The following is a 7,866-nucleotide window of genomic DNA, read 5'->3' on the forward strand; positions in this document are numbered from 1 at the left end:
GTCCAGCTGTGCAGGGTGACAAGGCCGCTCGCTCCGTCCGCAGGCTCCTCGCGCCGCGGCGGAGCCCAGCACGCTGCAGCCCCAGCGCCGAGGGTCCCGGTGCCGGCTCCCAGCCGCCCAGCAGCGCCCCATGGGGACACGCCGTGGCCAGCTGCTCTGAGCACGGCGACCGCTTCTCCGACACRCGGCGACGATGGCTGAGAGCGTCTCCTGGGCCAGGCCCAAGCTGCTGGGGGTGAGCACGGCCCTACCGGGGGGCTCTTGCAGCGCGGAGCTCGCCGGGGCCCTCGYGGCGGTGGCGGGAGCGCAGCCGCTCACGCCTCCTTGCCTCCCGCAGGCCCTCCAGGTCCTCATCGGCGTCGCTTGTCTCGGCTTCGGTGGGGTGGCCTCCATTAACTCCCAGCGCTCCTGGACCTTCTGGACGCTGTCCGTGGCCAGCGGCTCTCCGTTCTGGAGCGGCCTCATGGTGCGTACCGGCGGCGGCGGCGCCTCGGCAAGCGCTCGCTCGGGTGAACAGCCCTGCCTTCTCTTCCCAAGACAGTTCGTCACGTCAGGATCCCTCTCGGTGGCCGCGGACTACGTTGACAAGCCCATCTTGGTGAGCAGGCCCCCTGCGACGCTTCCCCGCATCCCCGTGCCGCTTTGCTATGGCCGGCGCTTACAGAGCGGTGGGCACCAGAAATGCTCGGCAAAGCCTGCCCGCAMGGACAGGCAGCGCTTGGGCCCCAGGCTGGGCTTGGAAACAAGACGGAGTGCAGACTGGACGGTGGGGACAGGCACGRAGGCTGGGCGCCGTCCTGCGCTGCTGCTAAGCCAGGCCTGTGCACCGCTCTTGCAGGTGAAGAGTAGCCTGGGAGCAAACGYGGCGAGCGCCCTGTTTGCAGGAGTCGGGATCATCCTCTCAGTGGTGGAGCTGGCTGGAAACAGGATGTACCCGTTCTCCTCAGCACGTCTCTTGGTAAGCGGCCCGCGTTGCCGTTGTTTTGGGGTTGCYCACGTTGGTGAACCCAGAAGGAGCCAGGCTGCCATCTCATGGGCCGCTCACCCGCGTCTCCCATGCAATCCGTGACAGCCGCCAGCCCCATCGTTAACTGGGGCTGCCATCATAATTAAATGCACTCACAATATTATAACCCCATTATTACTATGGTTTTTAAAAATGTTTTGCTTTGGTTTCTGGTGATTGAGCTGAGCTGGCTCAAGAAAGTTTGCTGTGAGTGACAGGAGTGAGGAGAAAAGCCGGAGAAAGCTGGGCTGGTTGAAAATCCTTGGGCTTTGCTAGGAGGAAGGGAAACAACGGATTCCTTTAGCCCCAGAAAACCGTCCACGAGACACTGCTATGATTTCAAGCCACAGTGACATTTCCACGCACACTTAYAGAGGGCTGTAGCAGCCCTGACAAAGCTGCTCCTGGGGCTGGGGCTGCCCGCCACACACACGTACGGCCCCGGACGAGGTGGGCAGCGACGGAGCAGCGGTTCCCACCCAGGAACCCAGCTTCCCAGGAGTTGCTGGGGCCAAAGGTGGGGTCCCAGCCGCGCGCTCGGGGCTGTCCCGCGCGTGTCGCGACGCTCCGCGGGGCCCTGTCATCTGCAGACGGCCAGCAATGGGGTCGCRGGCATGCTGCTCTTCCTCAGTATCCTGGAGCTCTTCGTCACCATCCTGCTCTCCTACCAGGGGCGCCAGGCTGCCCACCACCTACACCAACCCGTGAGTAACCCTGGCTGCRTCCCGACGGGCGCTGGGACAAGCAGGGGCCGGGTGACAGCCAAGGGGGACTCGCTGTGAGCTTGGGCTGCACCGCGGGGTGCCCCCGGGCACTGCGCAGCCCCGGGATGTCTCCCAAATCCACGTGCTGATCAGGGAGCGCCGGGGAGCGGGGGCACTCACGGCTCTGCTCCGCAGGCGCTGCCTTTCGCGGCCCGCTCTGCAGCTGTGCCCGTGGTGCCGTCGTCCCCTCCAGCCTACTGCAACGGCGGCTACGCTCCCTAGCGCGGGGCTCCCGACGATGACGCCGAGACGTCATCCCGGCSTGAGCGAGCGGCTCTCCCCTTCCCGAGGGCGCTGCCCAGAGCCCGCGCGGAGCCCTGCTTCCGTCCCACGGGCTCCTTGGCACAGCCCGATTGAGAGCACGGAGCTAAACCAGAGCAATGTCCCGCTCGGGCCGACTCCAGCCTTGGCTGCTTCCCAATAAACTGGAGGTGGATGGATGCTGGTCTGCCCTGTGCGCTCGGGCAGGGGGGCAGCTCGGGAGAGCGGCTGGGGACGGTGCCCAGCGGGCACTGAGGCCACCAGGCGAGCCCTGATGCCGTCCTCGCTGTCCCAGGGACACGGACAAGAGGCTTGGGGAAAGGGAACAGGCACGAGGGGCATCCAGCCCGTGGGGCAGCACTTGGGGTCCACACGGAGCCGAGCCGAGCCTCGCCGGCCTCCCACCCCATTGCCRTGCTGCTCCGGCCGGAGCTGAGCAGCGCTCCGACCCAGCAAGCGGGATAAGAGAGGCAGAGCGCACAGACACCTTGGGTTGGGAAGGAGACGAGCGGGAGGAGAGGGCGCTGAGGCTCGGGCACAAGCCGSGGGACAACGATGTCTTCTGGCTTTCCGTTCAGCACACCGTAGCCGGGTCACCCRCAGCATCAAGAGACGGGAGGCCCAGCAACGTCCTGCTGGATCCCACAGATCCTGCTCTATGGCTCTAACGCGGGTCACCTCATGGACTGTGTCCAGCGGGCAGAGCCAGGTTCCCAGGATTGCCCTTCAGCCCATCGTTTGCAGCCTTCCACCTCCTGCTAGTCCCTGGTATGTGCCAGGGGCCCTGTCCATCCAGTAGGATGTTTCCTTCTCGCCGAGTCCTCCTCCTGCAGAATCCATGTGATATTTCACCGCAGCCTTGGTGATTCTGGACAGGTTTTCCACAGCATCRCAAGTTTTACTGGAAGCAACCGAGCAGAGGCTCCAATGTAGCAGGGAGATTATCACAGACACATTTGGGATAGGGTTTAGGAACAACGCCAAGGCAATCCAGTATSAGGTACCATCAAAATCCCGCTCAATGTGTTTCCGAACACGAGCCAAATGCTGCTTCTGGCACCACAGAGCTCTCCAGTCATTCTGGATGGGGCAGGAAGGAGGTGGAGGGGACATTACCCTCCGCGTGGGTTTCTGAGACCACGGCAATTTTAAAAGCCTTCAGGCTGGTCCAGGAGGGATTTCTGGACAGGCCTGACACGGCCTCTGYGTGCGGCATGGGCTGCAGCCTCTTGTTCGAGGAGCACGTTTTCCCCAGCACATTCTCTGCACCCAACGGTTGTCTTTGGTCACGGTTCACGTTCCTCCCTTGCCCTGTGGTTTCCTCTCTCCTGCATCTCTCCGGGGCAGCCAAAGTGCTTGGACCGGGAATGCTCTAGGCAGTTCTCACCACCGTCGGAGCAGCCACATTCAGCGACCCCAACCAGCCCTGCGCTGGTCGTGGCAAGAACCGACGGTGACGCTTCTCCCGACCTTTCTCCACACATGTGGCAACCGATGGCTCAGGGACTTCCCAAGCCTGGGGGAATGTCTTGGTGCTTAACACGCTCCGTGGAGGTCTTCTCTGCAGCCTTGTCCACCTTTGGTTGGGGCAACAAAGAGGGGACAACATGGACCAGGGGCCTGGCCTCACAGAGCAGCACGTTGGTCTGCAGAGGAGGGCTTGGCCTCACGGCCACCCAGGGAACTTTATGCCTTTCCAGGGAAAAGGGCAGAGATTTTAAAAAATAATCCTTTCTCCTAACTGACACTTGCCCCAGAAAATGTGGATTTCTCATTTTGGAACCAATATCAGAACAGCCTTGCTAGAAACAGAAACATTTGGAAGAAAAGCACAATGTTGACTTTTGGTATTTTTATGGGGATATAAAGTTCTTCACAGGAAGCAGRAACTTTCTGTGAAAAGCATTTATCCGTCAGAATCTATTTTCTTTGGAAAAAAAAGACGTAGGGCTTATTGGTTGGGAAAAGACTTTCAGTTCCACCAGGCTCATAAACGTATTCCGTGCTGGTTGGCTCCGTGTCATCCTCTCACAGGATAATTGGGGCTGGAAGGGGCCTAGGCAGGTCTCCAGCCCAGCTCCTGCTCCGAGCACGGTTAACCCTGGCTCGGACCAGCTTGTTCAGGGCTTTTACTAGCCGGGTCTGCCTCCGAGGACGGACACTGCACACACTTGCTGGCCCTTCTCCACTGCTTCGACTGTCCYCATGGGGATAAGCTCTCGTTGCAGCCAGCCTGAGCTTCCTCTGTTTCAGTTTACGGCTGTTGTATCCTGCTCTCCTACCACGCTGCACCAGGAAGAGCCTGGTTCCGTCTTCTCCATCACCTCCCCAGAGGTTCTGGGGGGCTGCCGTTAGGTCCCCCCGCAAAGCTCTCTCCCAGGCTCAGCCACYCTCCGAGCTCAACCATCCAACCAGGTTTCTATCCACGCAGGAGTCCCCCCATCCAGACTGTGACACCTTAACTTGGATCCAGTCCGATACTTGGATATTAAATGCATTSAACTTGTGAGTTCCTCAGCTATGGATAATATATATTTATACTTCTACACCCATACTGCAAGCTAAGCTCACACACGGAATTGTTGCCCATATTGAACGTCTCAGCTAACACCCGCTCTCAGTCTGTGCTGGATCCATATATTTGCTCTAAATGCATGTGTTTAATTTGCTGAATTTCCTCCCGGCGATGTAAAAGAAGGAATAAGCACCAAGGGAAGATTCGCATCTGCCAGGAGAGCAAAATTCTACTTCAAAAAAACCCTTAGGAACTCACTGTATACATCAGCAAAGTCAGAAATGCCTGTAAATACAGGGCTGGAAGGCTACACTGTCCAGGCCTTGCCACTTTCCAGCATCTGCTTGGCCAGATGGGAAGAAAGCTTCACCTCCTCTGGCATCTGCTTCCAAAGTAAACTGTTACATCCTACCTTGGGCTCCTGCCATCCCCAGCTGGACCCCGGCTTTACTTAGGAAAGGAAGAGCACTTTCTCCACGCATACCTCRTTCTCAAATAGGTTTTGCTCGGACACTTAACAAGAGCCGGCTGCAGGGATAAGAGCAGTCATGGATGTTTCCAATTGAGAGGCGGAACATTCAGGAATGCTTTCGGAATCTGGAGGCATGGATTTGGGAGGAAATCCACCGTGGCGAGGTGGCTTCAGCTGGGAGCGCAAGCCGTCGTGCATATCGGCGGACCCCASGCCTGTCGGATCACGTCGTTTCCAAGGGCTCACCCCACGGGTAGCGACAGGATCAGAGCCCAAATGAGAGACTGGTTAGCACCAGGCCGGGGCCGCTCAACAGCCAGGGCAAGGGGTGGCAGCCCCTCACGGAGCACTTGGTCCTGACAGCTCTTCCCAGCTCTTTTATAAGGACTGATTTCGATTAGCTTGGTGAGAATCACTTCGTTTTTGTCATCCCTCCAGCTACCGGCACCAGCTCCTGGTGTGCGGGAATGCACAGGAGGACWTAAGAACCGGGCTTGGATTTGTGACGGGAAACCCAAGGTCTCATTAGCAGATGAGGACGTCAGGGCACACGATGGAATGAGGTCTCAAACCAAAGCTCAGCAGCTAATGGCAAGAAAGTGCAAGTGGGACCTGCAGTACGTGGCAGTGAGGAGACCAAGTCCTGTGACAAACACCGGGATACACAAGCGGATCCATGGTGCAACATGGTGGCCACGCCGGCCCTCCTGCTTGTCCCTGTTGGCAGCCGTTGTGGTGGCCCGTTTGTGTCCACAGCAGCCACCACCCCGCGCAAGGTCGTCTCCACCCGCGCCGCTTCCTTGGTGTCCTGCTCCGTGGCTTCATCCTAGTCGTGGCTTTGTGGCCCATTCCCTTGGGGGGCAAGGTGGCYACCTCAGTCTGCATAGGACCTACCCAGTGAGCTCCTGGTCGGTTCCTACAGCTTACAGACAGCACGAGGAGGTGACTGAGGCCTTCAGGAGGGTCCTCAGAAGAAAGCTAAGAGACAGCYGATGTGCACGGACATACGGAGGAACAGCCTCACACCCAGGTCTCTGCAAACAAAACGGACAAGGTAGAACACAGAAACGTGGCTGGTCGTTTACCAGTGGAAAAACTGAGACCCGACAGCTTTATATGACCTACTGCACGTGTCCAATTTGGATACTGTTAGTATTTCACTTCCCGAGGTCGGGCGGCCCGGGACCGCAGGCTGCTGCTCACGCCTTGCTTGAGCTCATCTCTGCTGGGCTCCAACAGCGGTGTCTAGCCCAAAGTAGGTGTCTCAGCTCCCTCTAGGGTCAAAAGAAAGAAAAATGCAATTCTAGCAGTTACTTCAGCTGCTCCTAAAATCATCAGGAGGAACTCCCCTGTTGAGGGTCCTGTCTCACATTAGTCTCGAGATGACAAGTGTAGACAGAGATATTTAAGCGAGATGAACTCAGCCTCTTAACCCTGTTGATGCTCACGGCTGTAAAAACAAAGTCAGCCTTAAGCTCCCCGTGGCAAATCCTGCAACTCAAGAGATATCAGGGCACTGTGTTTAAATATTCCTTCCACGGCCATAACTCTTGYGGAGCCCCTGGACGTGGCGGGAAATTCCCAGCCTTTAGAGAATTCCAAAATGGGAGCAGGCTCCCCGAGGTGTGCCTGCCAGGCCCCTGCTCCATCCGTTCCTCTCCCAGCTCAGGCTCACGGGCGCAGACCCGAGCCCAAGCCCACGGCAGAGGTCCCCGGCTTCTCCCTGCCGAGCACGGCGGGAGCTGGGGACGAACGGGACACACGGGCACGGGGCACCCCGCGGAGCCCAGCTCTGTCCCGCTTAACCAGGCCGTGATTTCTGCGGCGCTTGTCAAGGAGGGAAACCTGGGAGGTCTGTGGAGGCCGCCACGAAGGAGCCCGGCCCGCCGAGCAAGCAGATGGGGACGACGGCCCCAAAGGAAAGAGCTGTTTTCTGGCAGACCTGGAAGACAGTGGTCCGAGGAAGGGGGCCTCAAAGCCTGTGTCTCGGGAGCTTTGCACCATGTGCGGTGGCTCCGTTCCCAGGCTGAACTCTAATTTCCTATTGGAAAGGATTGCTTTCTTTTTTTTTTTTCCTCCCTTTGGAAAGACAAGTGGCCAGAGCCCCCTGCGCTGTTTATGGGGCTTGTGTTGCACCCCACTTCCCTCCTTGCTTTCTGTCAACACTGGACGTCTCTTAACCGCTGTAAGAAGCTGCCCAGGGCTCTGCAAACTGGGCACCTGGCAGGGCAACCGCAGGGCTTTGTCTCAGTGCCCCAACGTCCAGCTCACGATGCCATTTAGCAGCGCTGCAAGCGAGTCCCTTGCGGAGTTTAAGCAGCAGCACGAGCCGGGGCCTCGCGCGAGCGCGGCTGGCTCCGCGCACGGCGCTTGCCAGCATCACTCCCCGCTGCTGCCAAGCGGCCAGCGTCCTGCTCGTTGAGCAAGAGGGCCCCGCAGGGATTTCCATGAACAAACTTCCTGCCGGGAGCAAAGGGCAGCAGGACCGTGTGCCTGGCAGGTCTAGGCTGCTCCCGCATCCCGACAGGCATCGAAGGATCGCAGGGAGCCGCTGACCGTGCAGGAGGACAAGGGTGCGCGGGGGCTGGCGGAGGTACCGCGCTGGGGCGGAGGAGGCCGTGGGGGACGTCCTGGCGTCCCTGCGAGGGGATGCCGGTGCCTCCCGTGGCCGTGCCGCTCCCGAGGGGCCGGGAGGCAGCGCGGTCCCGTTCCCGGTGCCGCTGCAGCCCTCCTGCCCTCGCCGCGGTGCCGGGTGCTGCGCCGGCCTCCTGCAGCCCGCGCCGTGCTGCCCGCAGCCCCGCCGGCCATGGCAGCGTCGCCCACGGACGCCGGCAGCGTGAGGCTCTTC

The sequence above is a fragment of the Nothoprocta perdicaria genome, unplaced genomic scaffold (genome assembly GCF_003342845.1).
Source record: "Nothoprocta perdicaria isolate Ctin4 unplaced genomic scaffold, notPer1 scaffold_405, whole genome shotgun sequence".
Classification (NCBI taxonomy): Eukaryota; Metazoa; Chordata; class Aves; order Tinamiformes; family Tinamidae; genus Nothoprocta; species Nothoprocta perdicaria.